Source organism: Arachis hypogaea, chromosome 19, assembly GCF_003086295.3.
Source record: "Arachis hypogaea cultivar Tifrunner chromosome 19, arahy.Tifrunner.gnm2.J5K5, whole genome shotgun sequence".
NCBI lineage: Eukaryota > Viridiplantae > Streptophyta > Magnoliopsida > Fabales > Fabaceae > Arachis > Arachis hypogaea.
Window position 1 is genome coordinate 46,585,907 of NC_092054.1, and position 23,885 is coordinate 46,609,791.

Below are 23,885 nucleotides of genomic sequence, written 5' to 3' on the forward strand. Positions count from 1 at the left end.
GAAAAGGGGGAAAAACTGGCGTTAAACGCCCAATGGATGCCCAAATATGGCATTCAAACGCCAGAAAAGGGTGGGAACCTGGTGTTATGCAGGATCCAAACACATCAAATGACTGCATGAGCACTGATATTATTGACTCTTTGGTGGAAGAGATCAATATGACTGAGAGTCTTGAATCAGAGCTAGAGGACATCTTTAAAGATGTTCAGCCTGATTTGGAGGAACCAGAGGAAATAAAAGAACCTCTAAAAATCCCTCAGGAAGAGGAGAAACATCCTAAACCCGAGCTCAAACCACTACTACCATCCCTAAAATATGTATTTCTGGGAGAGGGTGACACTTTTCCAGTGATCATAAGCTCTGCTTTAAATCCACGGGAAGAGAAAGCACTAATTCAAGTGCTAAGGACACACAAGACAGCTCTTGGGTGGTCCATAAGTGACCTTAAGGGCATTAGCCCAGCAAGATGCATGCACAAAATCCTATTGGAGGATGATGCCAAGCCAGTGGTTCAACCACAGAGGCGGCTAAATCCAGCCATGAAGGAAGTGGTGCAGAAAGAGGTCACTAAGTTACTAGAGACTGGGATTATTTATCCTATTTCTGATAGCCCCTAGGTGAGCCCTGTCCAAGTTGTCCCCAAGAACGGAGGCATGACAGTGGTTCATAATGAAAAGAATAAACTGGTTCCCACAAGAACAGTTACAGGGTGGCGTATGTGTATTGACTACAGAAGGCTCAATACAGCCACTAGAAAGGATCATTTTCCTTTACCATTCATAGACCAGATGCTAGAGAGATTAGCAGGCCATGAATATTACTGCTTTTTGGATGGCTATTTAGGCTACAACCAAATTGTAGTGGATCCTCAAGACCAAGAGAAAACATCATTCACATGTCCATCTGGAGTATTTGCTTACAGAAGAATGCCTTTTGGTCTGTGCAATGCACCTGCAAACTTTCAGAGATGCATGCTCTCTATCTTCTCTGATATGGTAGAGAAGTTCCTAGAAGTCTTCATGGATGACTTCTCAGTATTTGGAGACTCATTCAGCTCCTGTCTTGATCATCTAGCACTTGTCTTGAAAAGGTGCCAAGAGACTAACTTGGTCTTAAACTGGGAAAAATGTCACTTTATGGTGACTGAAGGAATTATCCTTGGGCACAAAATTTCAAGCAAGGGAATAGAGGTGGATCAAGCCAAGGTAGAGGTAATTGAGAAATTACCACCACCTGCCAATGTTAAGGCAATCAGAAGCTTTCTGAGGCATGCAGGATTCTATAGGAGGTTCATAAAGGATTTTTCAAAAATTGCAAAACCTCTAAGCAACCTGCTAGCTGCTGACATGCCATTTGTGTTTGACACAGAGTGTCTGCATGCGTTTGAGACCCTGAAAGCCAAGCTGGTCATGGCACCAGTCATCTCTGCACTTGACTGGACATTACCATTCGAATTAATGTGTGATGCCAGTGACCATGCCATTGGTGTTCTAAATGACGAACAGAAGAATTACATAACCACAGAAAAGGAGTTACTTGCAGTGGTTTATGCCATTGACAAGTTTAGATCCTATTTAGTAGGTTCAAAAGTGATTGTGTATACTGACCATGCTGCTCTTAAATATCTACTCACAAAGCAGGATTCAAAACCTAGGCTCATAAGATGGGTGTTGCTTCTGCAAGAGTTTGATATAGAAATAAGAGACAGAAAAGGGACAGAGAATCAGGTAGCTGATCACCTGTCCCGGATAGAACCAGTAGCAGGGGCGTCCCTCCCTCCTACTGAGATCTCTGAGACCTCTCCGGATGAGCAACTTTTTGCCATTCAGGAAGCACCATGGTTTGCAGACATTGCAAATTATGAAGCTGTGAGGTTCATACCCCAGGAGTACAGCAGGTTGCAAAAGAAAAAACTAATTTCTGATGCAAAGTACTACTTATGGGATGAACCATATCTCTTTAAGAGATGCGCAGATGGAATGATCCGCAGATGCGTCCCTAGAGAGGAGGCACAGAAGATCCTGTGGCATTGCCATGGATCACAGTATGGAGGACATTTTGAAAGTGAGCGAACAGCCACTAAAGTCCTCCAATGTGGCTTTTATTGGCCTACTCTCTATAGAGATGCCCGAGAGTTTGTGCATAACTGTAATAGTTGCCAAAGAGCTGGTAACTTGCCTCATGGTTATGCCATGCCTCAACAAGGGATCTTAGAGATTGAGTTGTTTGATGTATGGGGTATTGACTTCATGGGTCCTTTCCCACCATCATACTCAAACACTTACATTCTGGTGGCAGTAGACTATGTATCTAAATGGGTGGAAGCAATTGCCACACCCACTAATAATACCAAGACTGTGCTGAAGTTCCTCCAGAAACATATTTTCAGCAGATTTGGTGTTTTCAGAGTACTAATCAGTGATGGGGGCACCCATTTCTGCAATAAACAGCTTTACTCTGCTATGGTTCGATATGGAATCAGCCACAAAGTAGCAACTCCGTATCATCCACAGACAAATGGGCAGGTTGAAGTCTCTAACAGAGAATTAAAGAGAATCCTGGAACGGACTGTAATTGCCCGTAGAAAGGATTGGGCAAAGAGCTTGGATGATGCTCTGTGGGCATACAGAACAGCATTCAAGACTCCTATAGGAACCTCTCCATACCAGCTTGTGTATGGCAAGGCCTGTCATCTGGCCATGGAACTGGAACATAAAGCCTACTGGGCAACCAGATTCCTAAACATGGATGCTAAGTTAGCTAGTGAGAAAAGATTGCTCCAGCTAAATGAGCCAGAGGAGTTCAGACTCAATGCTTTTGAAAATGCAAAAATTTATAAGGAAAAAGCAAAAAAGTGGCATGACAAGAAATTGTCATCCAGAGTCTTTGAGCCAGGACAAAAAGTTCTGCTGTTCAACTCTAGGCTCAGATTATTCCCCGGAAATTAAAATCCCAGTGGAGGGGACCATATGTGATTACAGGAGTGTCACCATATGGATATGTTGAGCTTCAAGATATTGATTCTGACAAAAAGTTCATTGTTAATGGACAGAGAATCAAAAATTATCTTGAAAGCAATTTTGAGCAAGAATGCTCAAAAATGAGGCTTGAATGAAGCTTAGTCAAGGTCCAGCTAAAGACAATAAAGAAGCGCTTGTTTGGAGGCAACCCAATTTAATTTTCTATTGTTATTTTATGTTTTCTGTAGGTTGATGATCATGTGAAGTCACAAAAATAATTGAAAAAGCAAAAACAAACTGAAAAACAGAATGAAAAATAGCACACCCTGGAGGAGAAGCCTACTGGCGTTTAAACGCCAGTAAGGGCAGCAGAATAGGCGTTAAACCCCCAGTCTGGCACCATTCTGGGCGTTTAACGCCAGAAATGGGCACCAGACTGGCGTTTAACGCCAGAAAAGGGCAAGAAGCTGGCGTTAAACGCCAGAAATAGGCAGCAACCTGGCGTTTAACGCCATGATTGGCAGCAGAGGGCTTTTTGCATGCCTAATTGGTGCAGGGATGAGAAATCCTTGACACCTCAGGATCTGTAGACCCCACAGGATCCCCACCAACCTCAACTCACTCTCTCTCACTTCTTCACACCTTTTCATAATACTCTTCCCAAAATAACCTCTACCAAACACCTCCATCTCCTCCATCTCTTCTTCTTCTCCTCCTTTCTTTTTTCTTTTGCTCGAGGACGAGCAAACCTTTTAAGTTTGGTGTGGAAAAGCTGAGCTTTTTTATTTTTCCATAACCATTTATGGCACCTAAGGCCAAAGGAACCTCTAGAAAGATGAATGGAAAGGTAATTGCTTCCACCTTCGAGTCATGAGAGATGGAGAGATTCATCTCAAAGATCCATTAAGACCACTTCTATGAAGTTGTGGCCAAGACTCCTCATTGAAGAGGACAAGCCCATCACTAAGAAAAGGATGGAGCAAACAAGAGAGCCCACTCATGGACCTCAACAAGAGCATGAGAAAAATCATCATGAAATCCCTGAGATGCCTCAAGGGATGTATTCCCCTCCACAAAATTATTGGGAGCAAATTAACACCTCCCTAGGAGAATTAAGTTCCAATATGGGACAACTAAGGGTGGAGCACCAAGAGCATTCCATCCTCCTTCATGAAATTAGAGAAGATCAAAGAGTCATGAGAGAGGAGCAACAAAGGCAAGGAAGAGACATTGAGGAGCTCAAGCACTCCATAAGATCTTCAAGAGGAAGAACTAGTCGCCATCACTAAGGTGGACTCGTTCTTTAATCTCCTTGTTCTTTATCTTCTGTTTTTCGAATTATTATGCTTTATGTTTATCTATGTTTGTGTCTTTATTACATGATCACTAGTGTCTTAGTGTCTATGCCTTAAAGCTATGAAAATGAATCCATCACCTTTCTTAAATGAAAAATGTTTTTAATTGAAAAAGAAAAAGAAGTGCATGAATTTCGAATTTTAAAACAGATTAATTATTTTGATGTGGTGGCAATACTTTTGTTTCTCTGAATGAATGCTTGAACAGTGCATATTTTTGAATTTGTTGCTTCATGAATGTTAAAATTGTTGGCTCTTGAAAGAATGATGGAAAAGGAGAAATGTTATTTGGTAATCTGAAAAATCATAAAATTGATTCTTGAAGCAAGAAAAAGTAGTGAAAAGCTTGCAGAAGAAAAAAAAGAGAGAGAACGCAAAAAAAAAAAAAGAAAGAAAAAGAAAAAGCAAGCAGAAAAAGCCAATAGCCCTTTAAACCAAAAGGCAAGGGTAAAATAAAAAAGGGGATCCAAGGCTTTGAGCATCAGTGGATAGGAGGGCCCACAGGAATAAAATCCTGGCCTAAGCGGCTAAACTAAGCTGTCCCTAACCATGTGCTTGTGGCGTGAAGGTGTCAAGTGAAAACTTGTGACTGAGCGGTTAAAGTCGTGGTCCAAAATCAAAAAGAGTGTGCTTAAGAGCTCTGGACACCTCTAATTGGGGACTCTAGCAAAGCTGAGAAACAATCTGAAAAGGTTCACCCAGTTATGTGTCTGTGGCATTTATGTATCCGGTGGTAATACTGGAAAACAAAATGGTTAGAAGCCAATCATTCTGAACTTCAAAGGATAAAGTGAGATGCCAAAACTATTCAGAGGCAAAAAGCTAAAAGCCCCGCTCATCTAATTAATACTGATCTTCATAGATGTTTTTGGAATTCATTGTATATTCTCTTCTTTTTATCCTATTTGATTTTTAGTTGCTTGGGGACAAGCAACAATTTAAGTTTGGTGTTGTGATGAGCGGATAATTTTTACGCTTTTTGGCATTGTTTTTATTATGTTTTTAGTATATTTTAATTAGTTTTTATTATATTTTTATTAGTTTTTATTTAAAATTCACTTTTCTGGACTTTACTATGAGTTTGTGTGTTTTTCTGTGATTTCAGGTATTTTCTGGCTGAAATTGAGGGACCTGAGCAAAAATCTGATTCAGAGGCTGAAAAAGGACTACAGATGCTGTTGGATTCTGACCTCCCTGCACTCAGTGGATTTTCTGGAGCTACAGAAGCCCAATTGGCGCGCTCTTAATTGCGTTGGAAAGTAGACATCCTGGGCTTTCCAGCAATATATAATAGTCTATACTTTGCTCGAGATTTGATGGCCTAAACAGGCGTTCCAAGTCAGCTCAAGAAATTCTGGCGTTTAACGCCGGAATTGGCATAAAAACTAGAGTTAAACGCCCAAACTAGCACAAAAGCTGGCGTTTAACTCCAAGAAAGGTCTCTACACATGAAAGCTTCAATGCTCAGCCCAAGCACACACCAAGTGGGCCCCGGAAGTAGATTTTTACACTAAACACCCTAGCTTACTCATTTTCTGTAACCCTAGGTCACCAGTTTACTATAAAAACTACTTTTAGTGATTCATCTTGTACCTCATGACATTCTACACATTTCTTATTGTATTTTCTACGGCATGAGTCTCTAAACCCCATTGTTGGGGGTGAGGACCTCTGCTGTTCTTCATGAATTAATGCAATTACTACTGTTTTTCATTCTATTACGCTTGCTTCCATTCTAAGATATTCATTCGCACTTCAACTTGATGAATGTGATGATCCATGACACTCATCATTATTCTCACCTATGAACGCGTGCCTGACAACCACCTCCGTTCTACCTTAGATTGAATGCTTATCTCTTAGCCTCATGATTCAAATCAGAGTCTTCGTGGTATAGGCTAGAATTTTTGGCGGCCATTCCTGAGATCCGGAATGTCTAAACCTTGTCTGTGGTATTCTGAGTAGGATCTAGGAAGGGATGGCTGTGATGAGCTTCAAACTCGCGATTGTTGGGCGTGTGACAGATGCAAAAGGATCAATGGATCCTATTCCAGCATGATCGAGAACCGACAGATGATTAGCCGTGCGGTGACAGCGCATTTGGAACATTTTCACTGAGAGGACGGGAAGTAGCCATTGACAACGGTGATGCCCAACATAAAGCTTGTCATGGAAGGAGTCTTGCGTGCATGAAGAAGAAGACAGTAGGAAAGCAGAGGTTCAGAAGACAAAACATCTCCAAAGCCTCAACCTGTTCTTCATTACTGCATAACAAGTATTTATTTCATGTTCTTTTACTTTTTACAATTAAATATGAGAATTACTGATATCCTGACTAAGAGTTACAAGATAGCCATAGCTTGCTTCAAGCCGACAATCTCCGTGGGATCGACCCTTACTCACGTAAGGTATTACTTGGACGACCCAGTGCACTTGCTGGTTAGTTGTGCGGAGTTACAAAAGTGTGATTGTAATTTCGTGCACCAGTGCAGAATAACCATGATTGTATGTACTCCATAGGTCCTTACCTTAGTTTGTTCGATGCTCACCAAAGGGAATTTTGGGCCAAAAGAAAACAAATATGGCAACCAATGGTTTCTGCCACCGACATTTTCTATAAGTTTATTTATAGTTAAAAATTTAGTCTTCAAAATTAATATATCTTCCCAGATAGACTAGAAACATAATAAGATTCCTCACTTAGTTCAATATTCATTGTAGCAAATTGTTTTAAGCCCGAAATAGAACTGTGTCGGTACAATAAAATACATCAAGGATAACTTCATGGGAGATCTTGCCAGTTTACACCAGGTTCGTTAATTTTATTGAACTATCAATTAATTCGTATAATAATATTTCATGACTGTTTTTATTTAAGGTTATTTTTTGACTGTTGTTGTAGATTTTTGTGCCAGTTTACCTCAATGGCCATTGGTTTCTCATAGTGGTTAATTTACTTTACGAGATCGTGAGATATCTAGACTCTTTCAAAAAGGGCACATTGATGACAGATCGTAAGAGTGTCATTAACAATATGTTAAATTACCTTGAGAATTTTTTATCCGACAAGAACTTCGGTGAAACATCTTCCTTTAGAAACATTCAATTTTCTAAGTATAAATTCAATGAGCCAGCTGTCCCGTAACAATCTGCCAAATCGTAAGTTTAAATATACCATTTTTCAAAGTATATATTCAATTTAGTGGCTGCTTGTTCTTTTGTTATATTGCTTTGTTAATATGTGCATTGAATTGTGGCAAATGAATGACTGTGTTATTTGGGCCACTCAATGGATGCACCTCAATCGCTATTGGAGCCTCGGTAATAAGACATGGGTAAGAAAAATATCATTGTTAATAAAGTTATGTTTATTCCATTATGTGATATCATTGTTACTGTCTGTTAGGTTGTCAATGATTACACAAGGATGCGCCTGGCTGTGGATTTGGTGAATGACTCTAATAACTCGAAGCGGGATACATAATGGAGCTTGCTGTCACTGACTGGAATAAAAAGATGTAGCAGTCTATCATTTAGACTTAAGATTTTATAACCTCTTTTATTAGTAGTTATGGATTGAATTAGACCATTTTAATTATCTTTAAAATATAAGCTATCTTTATATCTTGCACTTATTTCTTTTGGACTATTTAAATATATGTGAATCTTTTTATTTATAATGAATTATTTCATTTAGTTGATGTACGCGCTGTTTCATGTTCAAACTTTGCCCTTTGTGAGTGATTATTGAATTTTATCAATGGTTTGCATTTAATTGTATGTTCTTATCAATATAAGAGTCATAAAAGCTAGCTATATAGCAGCCAATCACCCCTGTTTCCTATGATATACAAATTGCTGTTACCATCAGCAGACTAGGGGTGTTTTAATAATCATCAAATAATCACGGTCTAATAACAAATCTTTGACAAAGTTTTAATTTATTAGTGTTATATATTTATTTACATTTGAAATCCTATTAATAATAAGGTTCATATTTGCATGCTGAGAAGCAAACGATTGTCCCATTGAACATTGGTTAACGACAAAGTAGTAGCTGCAATATGGCTTGAACTCAACCCCACTGCTTGAATTTGATCCTTCTGAGATCCATGCTCAATGTATCTATCAAGCAGAGTCATGGCTCGCCATTGCACCAACACAAACATGTAGGTTAGTACTGAACATATATATAATTAAGTAAAGGGGTGGTGCTGCACACAATATAATAATTAATTAAAGGTAGACCTTAAGGTTGCCATCAAGGAGTCCATTGAGGCCAAGGAAATGAGAAACATGAGAACCAAACCCTCCAATGGAACCCTCTTTAACTATTATCAAGATTTCATGCTCTCTTGCAAGTTGCATCATCAATGGTCCATCAAGAGGCTTGCAAAATCGAGCATCAGCCACGGTTGTTGAGATGCTGTGTGCTTCAAGAACCTTTGCTGCCACCACACAGCTTTGTACCATTGTTCTATATCCAACTAGAGCCACCTTGCTTCCCTCTTTCAACACCCTGCCTTTACCAACCTCCAATGGCATGCCTTTGTTGTTATTTGGAAGAATGGAACTGACATGGCGGAAATTGGCGGATTAAGAAATTAATATAAGAGATATGTTGCAAGTACAGTTCTTAACCAACAAAAATCCGCTTATCAATTTAGAAAGGTTGTCACAAAATTAGAATTAAAATAATGGGAGTATGAATCCCAGGTCGTCTCCCAACGAGTTGCAGAAAGATGTGCTATTTTATTAATCAGATGTTTTCAAAAATGGTTTTGAGTTTGATAAACAGAAAATTAAATCAGAGAATTTATGTAATTTAAATAAAAATCTTGACCGGGAGTAGATTAGTCGGAAAGTCTATCCTTGTTAGAGTTCTCCCAAGATTAATTGATAATTGAAGGTTGTTCTGCTTAGTTATCCTTTACAAGGTAGAGGAAAGTCAAGCAAGTTGGAAGTCTATTTCTATTCACAAGTTCTAATCCTCTCCCTTGGGAAGGATTAGTGTTAGTGACTAGAGGGCGATCCAACAATAAACCCAATTACAATTTTACTCTTGAGCATTCCAACTCAAGGTTCTCCTTTCAATCAACTCCCAATCAAGTTATGGAACTACTCGCTCATTATGAAGGTAAACTTCACAAAATAAGAAAGGGAAATAAAGAAAGACATGATAAATAATAATCCAAAAGACCAATTAAAAATAAAAAGAGTTCTTGTATTAATAAATTCTAAAAATAATCCAATAGTAATTCTGAACAAATTAAGGATATGAAAGAGTAAGTGACAAGTAAGGAAAACAAACTAGAATGATGAAGTCTTGGCGGAGGTAATAACTCTTCTCAATATCCCAATCCAAAAAAGCAATAAAAACAAAATCCTAAGAACTATGAATGTGTAGAGAGAAAACCTAGAGGAGGAGTAAATTCAGATCTAAAAACTAAAAATTATGCGGAATGAATGTCTCTGCTGGTCTCTGCATGTTCCCTGGCTCTAATCTGCTTTTCTGGGCCGAAAACTGGGTCAAAACATGGCCCAAAATCGCCCCCTGTGAATTCTGCAAATTCTGCAGATCGCGCACGTCACGCGATCGCGTCATCCACGCGTTCGCGTCATCCAGCCTTTTGCCTTGCCACGCGTGCACGTCGTCCACGCATTCGCGTCATCCGTGCAGTTTCCAATCCATGCGTTTACGTCAGGCACGCGAGCGCGTCACTACAATTTCTCCGTTTCGCGCGGTCGCGTGAGCCATGCGTCCGCGTCGCTTCTCGCTGGTCATCTCCTTAGTTTCTTGTGTTCCTTCTATTTTTGCAAGCCTCCTCTCCAATTTCCAAGTCATTCATGCCCTATAATGCCTGAAACACTTAACACAGGGATCACAGCATCAAATGGAATAAAGGAAAATTAAAATACATAATTAAAAGTCTCTATGAAGCAATTTTTCAACCATGGAGTAATTTTGGGAAGGAATTGTAAATACATGCTAATCATATGAATAAGTGGGTAAAGATTTGATAAAACCACACAATTAAACACAATATAAACCATAAAATAATGATTTATCAACCTCCCCACACTTAAACATTAGCATGTCCTCATGCTTAGTTGAAGGAGATAAAATAAATGAGTAGGAACATGTAAAGCTCATGCAATGCAATGCAAACTATACATATGAATGCAACTATATGATTCTTGTCCACTTGGTTAAAAGTAAATAAGCTCTTCAAGACAATCACAAATCAAATTCTACTAATTCAATTCTTATACAGTAAGAACAGATAAAAATGCAAGAAGGTAGCTCATGAAAGCAGGGAACATAGAATTTAAGCATTGAACCCTCACTGATGATGTATGTGCTCTCTAGTCTCTCAAGTGTATAGGGTGATCACTCTACTCCTCTTTAATCATGCTTTCTAAAATTTGTTCTACACCTAACCAATCAACAACATTTAACGTACCAATGCAAACATCATGAGGTCTTTTCAAGGTTGTAATGGGGCCAAGGTAACGGTAAGGGTACATATATGGCAAAGTAAGCTTATAAATTGAATCTTTAATTAACCTAAGCTTTCACCTAACACATATATATATTCTATATAACTTTAAATTTCATACCTAGCTACCCAAAATTTTCCTTTCACATTCCCTACTCATGTATCACCCTTTATTTTAATTTTATCTTATATGCATTGATCTTTGAATTTTAACTTGGCATTGGGGTAATTTTGTCCCCTTGTTTATTTACTGAATATTTTTGTATTTTTTTTTTGTATTTTTTTTAACATGAAAATAAACATAGCTTATCAATGCACATGAATTTTTAATTTCTATGGTTTCACATGAGTAGGTACCCAAATTCCCATTATATTATCATGACACATTCCCTTATTATCTTTTATTCCCACAATCTTCCCATACTCAATTAACACACAATTCTATCTCAAGCTAACCAAAGATTCAATTGGGATATATAATTGTTTTTCCGCTTAAGGCTAGTGATGTGGTAAAATACAGAACAAATGAGATTTAAAGGCTCAAAGTGGCTAACAAAGGTAACTTAAGGGGTAGGCTTAATTGGGATAAGTGAGCTAAACAAATAGTGGCCTCAATCATATGCAAGCATATAAATATGTTAAACATTGGACATATAGGGTGAAACAAAATATAGATTACAATCATAGAGAAGTAAACACACAAGAATAAAATATTTATGGTTAAATAAGGTAACCATGTAACTAAGCTCAAAGTCTCAAGTTGTGTGTTCTTTAGCTCAAAAACCATGTTCCAATTACAACTTCAAACAAATTTAACATAAAGGTTTTATTTGTTTAAATTAGTGAAAATTTTTTTTTCAAAAAAATAGGGTCTTAAAAGGAATTTATTATCTTTTCAATCAAGTAGAACATGCATGCAACTAACCTATTACTATGCAATTTATCCTATTCTACAAAAGAAAAACTAACTAAATATCCTATTTTATTGGTGTTAGGGAAGAGAAATTACCTCCGGAAGTTAGGTACTGACCGACCTCCCCATACTTAAGGCTTTGCACCGTGCTCGGTGCCATCTGTCAGGAATAAAGGTGGGCTGGTAGCAGTATCTCCACAGTCGGGACCGTCATGGCTCCCTGTGCTGGTAAAGGAAGTGGAGTCCGGGGTGTCTGGGTCTTTGTAGTTTCCCATAAGTAGCTCCTTGAGGTATGTGAATCGGCGCTTGTTACGGCGCTCTCTTAGCTTTGCTTTGTGTTCCTGCCGATCCAACCTTTCAAGTATCTGATGGAGCAGTTGGTTTGTTGTGGGTGCTGGTGGTGTTGAAGGAGGAATGTCTTCAGCCGGTTCAGTAGGTTGGCTTGTAGTGGCTGCTGGAGGTCTGATATATTTTCCGTTTAGAACGTATTGATCATCCCGTGGAAGCATGGCTTTGGTGTCCCCAGCTCTGTAGGAGACTCCGGCTGCTGAGACGAGATCTGAAACCAAGGCGGAAAAAGGTCAGTTACCCGTAATTTGTACATGTCCCATTGCATTCCGGATGTGTCTTGGTAGGTTTAGAGGCTGGTCTATAAGGTTGCACCATAGTAAAACAGCCATGTCTGCAGTGAAAGAGGACTCGTGAGTGCTCGGAAAGACATAATGGGACATGATCTGTGCCCATACGCGAGCCTCCAAGGTAAGTGCAGAAGCCGATATTTCCTTAGGTTGGGAACGATGGTATCCGTAGATCCATCTGCTGCCAGGTTGTGCGATAACTCTGAGAACAGCATCCTAGTCAAATTGGTATGTTTGGCGCTTGAGTGAAGCTTCTTGAAATGCGTCCAGTCCTTCTGGAGTAGGAGGAAGATCTAAAGCTCGCTGAATGGCCTCTTCTGTAATGGAGACTTGCTTCTGACGGACATAGACAGACTGCAGGGTTGGCAGGTAGAAATTAGAGTAGAAATCGACTACCCAGGAAAGATTAACCTGCCGTGGCTGTCTCTGTAGGAATCCCCATTGTCGTCGCTCAATTCGTGGCTCAACAAATTCAGCAATATGGGTCGGGAGGATAAGAAGGTATTCGTTGTTGTAACTCCTTTCAACCAGTATGGGGAACATCTGCTCACAGTAGCGGTTGGTAAATCGCACAGTGTCCTTTGCTGGGAAGGCTTTCTCTTTTTCATCAACCTTTATAATCCTCTTAATTCTTTTTGTTGAGGGCTTAATTGCAGTTAAAGATGGCTCTGCCACTAATGCTCTTTTTGTTCCTCTCCTTGCTGTTGATTTGGGAATAGTTTTCTCCTTGCCTTTCTTGGTGGCCATCCTAAAAGAAAGAAAAGAGAAAGTATGTTAAAATGTCAAGGGTTAGAGCAACGAAGAGAACGGGAAAGGTGGTAATCAATGCACATTAAAGATGAATGATGTGAACACATGGTCATGACTACATGTGAAAAATCATCAATGGAAATATAGCAAGTGCATATGATGACAATTAAATGCAAGGTGTTTATTGGCATGCCAGCAAAGGCATGAGTAGCATAGATCACGCATGTAATGTCCAAGTGAGATTACCAAGCCTTTCAAACTAATAACCTGTTTGTAATAACAATTATATTTAAATAATATAATATAAAAAGGGTTTTGTGAAAAGCAAGCATTTAGAGTAGTAGAATAAGAGATCAAAAAAGAGTGCACAATGCCATACGGGCGTTTTCACAAACACATAGCATGCATGGTAAATAAGCTATTGAAAGTATTAAATTGAACATGCAAGCAACCCTATAAAAATTAATATATAATTGTCAAAAAATTCCGTAACAATCCACAAGCATATCATAAAAAATAATAATGACCCAAATAAATTTTCAACACCAATTAAAAGAAAAAGAAAGAAAAAGAAAACATGGATAATGAAAGTAAAAAGGAAAAAGAAAAGAAGAAAACATAAAAACAAGAAGAAGAAGGAAAGGTTGGGAAAAGAAATAAGGAGGGAAAAGAAAAAGTAGGATTTGGGGAAGAGAAAGATAAGATATTTTGGCAGATATGGATATGTTGTGCGGCGCAAGCGACGCGGACGCATGGGGTATGCGTTCGCGCGAATGGCGCTTAGATGAAACGACACGGACGCGTCGGTCACGCGGACGCGTGACTCGTTCTGTGCTACTGGCGCGAGGGCAGCCTCGCGCTCGCACAACTCTCTGTTCGAAACTCATTGTTGCCAAATTCCAGGGTGACGCGTTCGCGTGGTGGACGCAATCGCGTGAATGGCCAAGATTGGAAGACGACGTGGACGCGTAGGGCACGCGTTCGCGTGGTAGGGCTTGTGCGTCTAGCGCCATTCCAGCCCCAGTCCAGCGTAATATTCTGCCGTACACCCTTTCTTACGTTGATTTTCAAGGCACGCATTCGCGTGCTTGACGTGGATGCGTGGGAGGCATTTTTCCCACATGACGCAGACGCGTCAACGATGCGGTCGCGTGGGTCAAATTGTGCCAACGGCATGCCTCCAGCCACGCTCTTGCGTGACTTTCTATTCGATTTCTTTTTCTTCCTTATGCATCTGTGACGCGGGCGCGTCAGTGACGCTATCGCGTCGCATGTTTTTTTTTTATGCAATCATGCAAATGAAGATGCAAACTATATGTTCTAATAATGAGAAGAGTTATTGAAAGAGAAAACTAAGAAGAAAGAAAGGAACGATCATACCATGGTGTGTTGTCTCCCACCTAGCACTTTGCTTTAACGTCCTTAAGTTGGACGCTCTACTAGCTCAGTCTTCTGCTGTTGGTGGATCCTCCAAGAGGAAGATTTCTAACTCCTTGTTTTTCGTCGCCTTCTCACCATGATATAGCTTCAAACGATGTCCATTAACTTTGATGAATTCAGAGCTTGAAGGATGACTCAGGTGGAAAACTCCGTATGGCTCAGCCTTCTCTACTCTATATGGACCTTCCCATCTTGATCTCAACTTGCCTGGCATGAGCCTCAGTCTAGAGTTATAAAAGAGGATTAAATCCCCAGGTTGGAACTCTCTCCTCTTGATGTGCTTATCATGCACAACCTTCATCTTTTCCTTGTACAGTCTTGAGTTCTCATAAACTTCTAGGCAAAGGCTTTCTAATTCTTGTAGTTGCAACTTCCTTTCAGCTCCGGCTTTCTCAAATCCCATGTTGCACTCCTTCACTGCCCAAAAGGCTTTGTACTCTACCTCAACTGGGAGGTGATAGGCTTTTCCATAAACTAAGCGGAAGGGACTCATCCTAATGGGTATCTTGTAAGCCGTTTTGTATGCCCAGAGTGCATCTTGTAGGCTGGTGCTCCAATCCCTTCTATGAGGTTTGACTATCTTCTGCAATATACGCTTTATTTCTCTGTTTGACACCTCGGCTTGCCCATTAGTCTGAGGATGGTAGGCTGTTGCCACTTTATGAATTATCCCATGCTTCTTCAGTAATCCTGTTAGTCTCCTGTTACAAAAATGGGTGCCTTGATCACTCACGATTGCTCGTGGTGATCCGAAGCGACAAATAATATGGTTTCTAACAAAGGAAACAACAGTGTTAGCGTCATCAGTGCGGGTAGGAATTGCTTCCACCCATTTAGAAATGTAATCTACAGCTAACAATATATAAAAATAATCATTAGAATTTGGAAATGGACCCATGAAGTCAATGCCCCAAATATCAAAAATTTCACAGAAAAGCATAATCTGTTGAGGCATCTCATCCCTCTTGGATATATTACCAAACCTTTGGCATGGGAACAAGATTTACAAAATTCAGCAGTGTCTTTAAAATGAGTAGGCCACCAGAATCCACAGTCTAAAATTTTTCTAGCTGTTCTTTGAGGGCCAAAATGTCCTCCACTCTCAGATGAGTGGCAGGCCTCTAAAATGGACTGGAATTCTGATTGAGGCACACACCGTCTAATTACCTGGTCAGCGCCACATCTCCATAAATATGGGTCATCCCATATATAATATTTGGACTCGCTTTTCAGCTTGTCTCTTTGATGCTTAGTAAAGTTTGGAGGAAAATTGCGGCTGACTAGATAATTAGCTACAGGCGCATACCAATGAACTACTTCAGATACTGCTTGTAAGTTGTCGAATGGGAAATTATCATTTACAGGAGTGGAGGTATCCTTAATGTGCTCAAGGCGACTCAAGTGGTCTGCCACTAGATTTTGGTTACCACTCCTATCCTTAATTTCTAAATCAAATTCTTGTAGTAGCAGTATCCAACGTATAAGCCTCGGTTTGGACTCCTTTTTAGCTAATAAATACTTTAGAGCTGCGTGGTCTGAGTACACTACTACTTTAGCACCAAGTAAATAGGCTCGAAATTTATCCAGAGCAAAAACAATAGCAAGAAGCTCTTTCTCAGTAGTAGTGTAATTAGACTGAGCGGCGTCTAAAGTCTTAGACGCATAAGCAATTACAAAAGGATCCTTACCTTCACGCTGAGCCAGCGCCGCTCCTACTGCATGATTGGAGGCATCGCACATGATTTCAAATGGCTGGCTCCAGTCTGGTCCTCTCACAATTGGAGCTTGAGTCAAGGCGGTCTTCAGCTTATCAAACGCTTGTTTGCAATCCTCACTGAACTCGAACTCAATATCTTTCTGCATTAGTCTGGATAAGGGTAGTGCTACATTACTGAAGTCCTTAATGAACCTCCGGTAAAAACCTTCATGCCAAGGAACAAACGGACTTCCCTCACAGAGGATGGGTAAGGTAAACTAGAAATAATATCCACCTTTGCTAGATCTACAGAAATGCCAGTATTAGACACAACATGTCCTAGTACAATCCCTTGTTTTACCATAAAGTGACATTTTCAAAATTCAATACAAGGTTTGTATTAACACATCTATCTAATACTCTAGATAAACTATCTAAGCAAAGGCTAAATGAATCACCATAAACGCTAAAATCTTCCATAAAAACCTCCATACAGTTCTCAATAAGGTCAGAGAAAAGACTCATCATGCACCTCTGGAAAGTAGCTTGTGCATTGCATAAGCCAAAGGGCATTACCTTATAAGCATAAGTTCCAAAAGGACATGTAAAAGTAGTCTTTTCTGATCTTCAGGAGCTATACGGATTTGAAAATAGCCTGTATAAGCATCTAAAAAGCAATAATGGGATTTACCTGACAGGCGATCAAGCATCTGATCAATGAATGGAAAGGGGTAATGATCCTTGCGAGTGGATTGGTTGAGACGCCTATAGTCAATGCAAACTCTCTATGAATTCTGTACTCTAGTTGTCAGAAGCTCTCCATGCTCATTTCTTACTGTTGTGATTCTAGACTTCTTGGGCACCACTTGTACTGGACTGACCCATTTGCTATCTGAGATGGGGTAAATGATATCTGCTTCAAGTAGCCTGGTCACTTCTTTCTTGACAACTTCTAAGATGGTGGGATTCAATCTTCTTTGAGGTTGACGGACATGCTTTTCTCCCTCTTCTAGGAATATTCTGTGCTCACAAACTTGAAGGTTGATGCCTACTATATCCGCTAGGCTCCATCCAATTGCTTTCTTATGTTTTCTCAACACACTGAGTAGCTGTTCTTCTTGTTGAGAAGTGAGCTCCCTTGCAATGATAATTGGAAACTTCTGCTTGTCCTCAAGGTAAGAATACTTGAGGTGTGGAGGGAGGGGCTTTAATTCTAATTTCTGCTCATGGCCAGGCTCTGGATCATCCGGAGCTGATGATAATGGTGCAGTGCTCTCATTGTCCTCTGAGAATGTCCCCACACTTGGACCTTGCCCTATGTACTTCTCTTCTAATTCCTCCTGGTGAACTTCAGCCACGATTTTATCTATGATGTCACAGTGGGAGATAGAATGATCATCTGGAGGGTGCTTCATAGCTTCATTTAAACTGAATTTCACTATTCTGCCATCTATTTCAAAAGAATAAGTTGCATGAAAATGTGTCCAGCTTGAACTTTGAAGTCTTCAGGAATGGTCTTCCAAGCAGGATTGATGATGGCCTTCCTGAGTCATTAGGGGGCATTTCCAGGATATAGAAGTTGGTGCACGAAATTGTGATCCTTAACAATGGCGCCAAAAACTTGGTGCTCGGAACGTAATTCACACACTTTGTCACAACTTCGCACAACAAACCAGCAAGTGCACTGGGTCGTCCAAGTAATAAACCTTACGTGAGTAAGGGTCGATCCCACGGAGATTGTCGGCTTGAAGCAAGCTATGGTCACCTTGTAAATCTCAGTCAGGCGGATTCAAATGGTTATGGAGTTTTAATAATTAAAAGATAAATAAAACATAAAATGGGATAGAGATACTTATGTAATTCATTGGTGAGAATTTCAGATAAGCGTGTAGAGATGCTTTCATTCCTCCTAAACCTCTGCTTTCCTGTTGTCTTCATCCAATCATTCCCACTCCTTTCTATGGCAAGCCTTATGTAGGGCATCACCGTTGTCAATGGCTACTTCACATCCTCTCAGTGAAAATGGTCTAAGATGCGCTGTCACCGCACGGCTATTCATCTGTCGGTTCTCGATCATACTGGAATAGGATTCAGTAATCCTTTTGCGTCTGTCACTATGCCCAGCACTCATGAGTTTGAAGCTCGTCACAGCCATCCCTTCCTAAATCCTACTCGGAATACCACAGACAAGGTTTAGACTTTTCGGACCTCAAGAATGGCCGCCAATAGTTTTAGCCTATACCACGAAGACTCTAATCTCACGATCAGAAGGCTAAGAGATACACATTCAAGCTTGTTTGCATGTAGAACGGAAGTGTTTATCAGGCACGTGTTCATAAGTGAGAATGATGATGAGCATCACATAATCATCACATTCATCATGATCTTGAGTGCGAATGAATATCTTAGAGAAGAAATAGGCTTGAATTGAATAGAAAAACAGTAGTACTTTGTATTAATTCATGAGGAACAGCAGAGCTCCACACCTTAATCTATGGTGTGTAGAAACTCTACCGTTGAAAATACATAAGTGATAATGGTCCAGGCATGGCCGAATGGCCAGCCTCTATAAAGGTCTAAGATAGCATAAAACTAATCAAAGATCCCCTCATAAGATGATAGTAAAAAGTCCTATTTATACTAAACTAGTTACTAGGGTTTACAGAAATGAGTAAATGATGCAGAAATCCACTTCCGGGCCCACTTGGTGTGTGCTTGGGCTGAGCATTGAAGCTTTCACGTGTAGAGGTCTTCCTTGGAGTTAAACGCCAGTTTGTAACCTGTTTCTGGCGTTTAACTCTGCTTTGCAACCTGTTTCTGGCATTTAACTCCAGAATAGGGCAGAGAGGTGGCATTGAACGCCAATTTGCGTCATCTAGACTCAAGCAAAGTATAGACTATTATATATTTCTGAAAAGCCCTGGATGTCTAATTTCCAACGCAATCAAGAGCTCTCCATTTGGATTTCTGTAATTCCAAAAAATCCACTTTGAGTGCAGGGAGGTCAGAATCCAACAGCATTTGCAGTCATTCTTCAACCTCTTAATCTGATTTTTGCTCAAGTCCCTCAATTTCAGCCAGAAATTACCTGAAATCACAGAAAAACACACAAACTCATAGTAAAGTCCAGAAATGTGATTTTTATTTAAAAACTAATAAAAATATACTAAAAACTAACTAAATCATACTGAAAACTATGTAAAAATAATGCCAAAAAGCATATAAATTATCCGCTCATCACAACACCAAACTTAAATTGTTGCTTGTCCCCAAGAAACTGAAAATGAAATAGGATAAAAAGAAGAGAATATACTATAAATTCCAAAATATCAATGAAACTTAGCTCCAATCAGATGAGCGGGACTAGTAGCTTTTTGCCTCTTGAATAGTTTTGGCATCTCACTTTATCCCTTGAAGTTCAGAATGATTGGCATCTATAGGAACTTAGAATTCAGATAGTGTTATTGATTCTCCTAGTTCAGTATGTTGATTCTTGAACACAGCTACTTTATGAGTCTTGGCCGTGGCCCTAAGCACCTTGTTTTCCAGTATTACCACCGGATACATAAATGCCACAGACACATAACTGGGTGAACCTTTTCAGATTGTGACTCAGCTTTGCTAAAGTCCCCAATTAGAGGTGTCCAGGGTTCTTAAGCACACTTTTCTTTTTGCTTTAGACCTCGACTTTAACCGCTCAGTCTCAAGTTTTCACTTGACACCTTCACGCCACAAGCACATGGTTAGGGATAGCTTGGTTCAGCAGCTTAGGCCAGGATTTTATTCCTTTAGGCCCTCCTATCCACTGATGCTCAAAGCCTTGGATCCTTTTTACCCTTGCCTTTTGGTTTTAAAGGCTATTGGCTTTTTGCTCTTGCCTTTTGGTTTAAAGAACTTTTGGCTTTTTCTGCTTCCTTTTTCTTTTATTATTACTTTTTTTTCGCCAATTTTCTTTTCTCTTTTTTTCGCAAGCTCTTCTCTATTCACTGCTTTTTCTTGCTTCAAGAATCAATTTTATGATTTTTTAGATTATCAATAACATTTCTCCTTTTTCATCATTCTTTCAAGAGCCAACATATTTAACATTCATAAACAACAATTTCGAAAGACACATGCACTGTTCAAGCATTCATTCAGAAAACAAAAAGTATTGTCACCACATCAAAATAATTAAACCAGTTTCAAGGATGAATTCGAAACCATGTACTTCTTGTTCTTTTGTAATTAACACATTTTTTATTTAAGAGAGGTGATGGATTCATAGGACATTCATAGCTTTAAGACATAGACACTTAAACACTAATGATCATATAGTAAAGACACAAACATAAATAAAACATAAGGCTCAAAAATTGAAAAACAGGAAAATAAGAACAAGGAGATTAAGGAACGGGTCCACCTTAGTGAGGGTGGCGTCTTCTTCTTCTTGAAGAACCAATGGTGCTCTTGAGCTCCTCTATGTCTCTTCCTTGCCTTTGTTGCTTCATCCCTAGTGATTTTTGTGCTCCTATCCTTAGTTGTCCCATGTTGGAACTTAATTCTCCTTAGGAGGTGTTGATTTGCTCCCAATGGTGTTGTGGAGGGAAGTGCATCCCTTGAGGTATATCAGGGATTTCATGGTGAGGAATGCTCTTGTTGAGGTCTATGATCTCTTGTCTGCTCCATCCTTTTCTTAGAGATGGGCTTGTCCTCTTCAATGAGGATGTCTCTGGCCTTAGGTGCCATAAATGGTTTTCGAAAAACAAAAAGCAATGCATTTACCACACCAAACTTAGAAGGTTTGCTCGTCCTCGAGCAAAAGAAGAAAGAAGTGAGTAGAAGAAGAAGAAAATGAAGGAGATGGAGGTGTGTGAATGGTTCGGTCAAGGGGGTTTTAGGTGGTTATGATGTGTGAAAAGGAAGGAGTGATGGTTTGAGTGGTGAAGAGATGATGGAGAAGAGTGATTGAGGTGATTGGTGAGGGGTATTTGTGGAAGAGAGTTATGAAAAGGTGTGAAGAGGAGAGAAGAAAATGTGGGAATCCTGTGGGGTCCACAGATCCTGTGGGGTCAAGGACTTAACATCCCTACTCCAATTAGGCGTGTAAAACGCCCTTAGCATGCATGTCTGGCGTTAAACGCTAGCTTGCTGCTTGTTTTTGGCGTTAAACGCCCAAATGTAGCCTGTTTCTGGCGTTTAACGCCACTTCCATGCTCTGTTCTGGCATTAAACGCCAGCCTGGTGCTTGTTTCTGGCGTTTAACGCCAGCTTGATGCTTCTTTTTGGCATTAAACGCCAGTTTGATGCTTCTTACTGGTGTTTAAACGCCAGTAAGTTCTTCCTCCAGGGTGAGCTGTTTTTAAAGCTGTTTTTCATTCTATTTTTGATTTTTCAGTAGTTTTTGTGACTCTACATGATCATCAACCTAAAAAATAAAATAAAATAAAATAGATATAATTAAATAACATTGGGTTGCCTCCCAACAAGCGCTTCTTTAATGTCAATAGCTTGACAGTGAGCTCTCATGGAGCCTCACAGATATTCAGAGCATTGTTGGAACCTCCCAACACCAAACTTAGAGTTTGAATGTGGGGGTTCAACACTAAACTTAGAGTTTGGTTGTGGCCTCCCAACACCAAACTTAAAGTTTGACTGTGGGCGCTTTGGTTGACTCTGCAGTGAGAGAAGCTTTTCATGCTTCCTCTCCATGGTTACAGAAGGAGATCCTTGAATTTTAAACACAAGGTTGTCCTCATTCAGTTGAAGGACCAATTCTCCTTTGTCCACATCAATTACAGCTCTTGCTGTGGCTAGGAAGGGTCTTCCAAGGATAATGGATTCATCCTCATCCTTCCCAGTGTCTAGGATTATGAAATCAGCAGGGATGTAAAGGCCTTCAACCTTTACTAACACGTCCTCTACTTGTCCATAAGCTTGTTTTCTTGAGTTGTCTGTGATCTCTAAAGAGATTCTGGCAGCTTGCACCTCAAAGATCCCAAGTTTCTCCATTACAGAGAGTGGCATTAAGTTTATTCCTGACCCCAGGTTACACAGAGCCTTCTCAAAGGTCATGGTGCCTATGTTACAGGGAATTAGGAATTTACCAGGATCCTGTTTCTTTTGAGGTAGAGTCTGCTGAACCAAGGTATTTAGTTCCTTGATGAGCAATGGAGTTTCATCCTCCCAAGTCTCATTACCAAATAATTTGGCATTCAGCTTCATGATTGCTCCTAAATATTGAGCAACTTGCTCTTCAGCAATGTCTTCATCTTCTTCAGAAGATGAATAGTCATCAGAGCTCATGAATGGTAAAAGGAGGTTCAATGGAATCTCTATGGTCTCTAGATGAGCCTCAGATTCCTTTGGTTCCTCAAAGGGAAACTCCTTATTCTTTACTAAACGTCCCAGGAGGTCTTCCTCACTAGGATTCACGTCCTTCTCCTCCTCTCTGGGTTCGGCCACACCAAATAGGGTAATGGCCTTGCACTCTCTTTTTGGATTCTCTTCTATATTGCTTGGGAGAGTACTATGAGGGGTTTCAGTGACTCTTTTACTCAGCTGGCCCACTTGTGCCTCCAAATTTCTAATGGAGGACCTTGTTTCATTCATGAAACTTAGAGTGGCCTTAGATAGATCAGAGACTATATTTGCTAAGCTAGATGGATTCTGCTCAGAATTCTCTGTTTGTTGCTGAGTGGATGATGGAAAAGGCTTGCTATTGCTAAACCTGTTTCTTCCACCATTATTAAAGCCTTGTTGAGGCTTTTGTTGATCCTTCCATGAGAAATTTGGATGATTTCTCCATGAGGGATTATAGGTATTTCCATAGGGTTATCCCATATAATTCACTTCTGCTATTGCATGGTTCTCAGGATCATAAGCTTTTTCTTCAGAAGATGCTTCTTCAGTACTGTTGGATGCAGCTTGCAATCCATTCAGACTCTGAGAAATCATATTGACCTGCTGAGTCAATATTTTGTTCTGAGCCAATATGGCATTCAGAGCATCAATTTCAAGAACTCCCTTCCTCTGAGGCGTCCCATTACTCACAGGATTCCTTTCAGAAGTGTACATGAACTGGTTATTTGCAACCATGTCAATGAGTTCCTGAGCTTCTGCAGGCGTTTTCTTTAGGTGAATGGATCCACCTGCAGAATGGTCCAATGACATCTTTGATAATTCAGACAGACCATCATAGAATATATCCAGGATGGTCCATTCTAAAAGCATGTCAAAAGGACACTTTTTGGTCAGTTGCTTATATCTCTCTCAAGCTTCATAGAGGGATTCACCTTCTTTCTGTTTGAAGGTTTGAACATCCACTCTAAGCTTGCTAAGCTTTTGAGGAGGAAAGAACTTGGCTAAGAAAGCCGTGACCAACTTATCCCAAGAGTTCAGGCTATCTTTAGGTTGAGAGTCCAACCATATTCTAGCTCTGTCTCTTACAGCAAACGGGAAAAGCATAAGCCTGTAGACCTCGAAGTCAACCCCATTGGTCTTAACAATATCACAGATCTGCAAGAATTTAGTTAAGAACTGAAAAGGATCTTCTGATGGAAGTCCATGAAACTTGCAGTTCTGTTGCATCAGAGAAACTAATTGAGGCTTTAGCTCAAAATTGTTTGCTCCAATGGCAGGGATTGAGATGCTTCTT

At 40.0% G+C, this 23,885-nt stretch overlaps 1 non-coding gene across 1 annotated transcript; it reads left to right on the plus strand.

Annotated features, from left to right (window-relative positions):
• Positions 1-23,455: 23,455 nt before the first annotated feature.
• Positions 23,456-23,563, plus strand: LOC112780978 (small nucleolar RNA R71). The gene has a single exon (XR_003191780.1). It is a non-coding gene; the product is annotated as a small nucleolar RNA R71 (small nucleolar RNA).
• Positions 23,564-23,885: the final 322 nt, after the last annotated feature.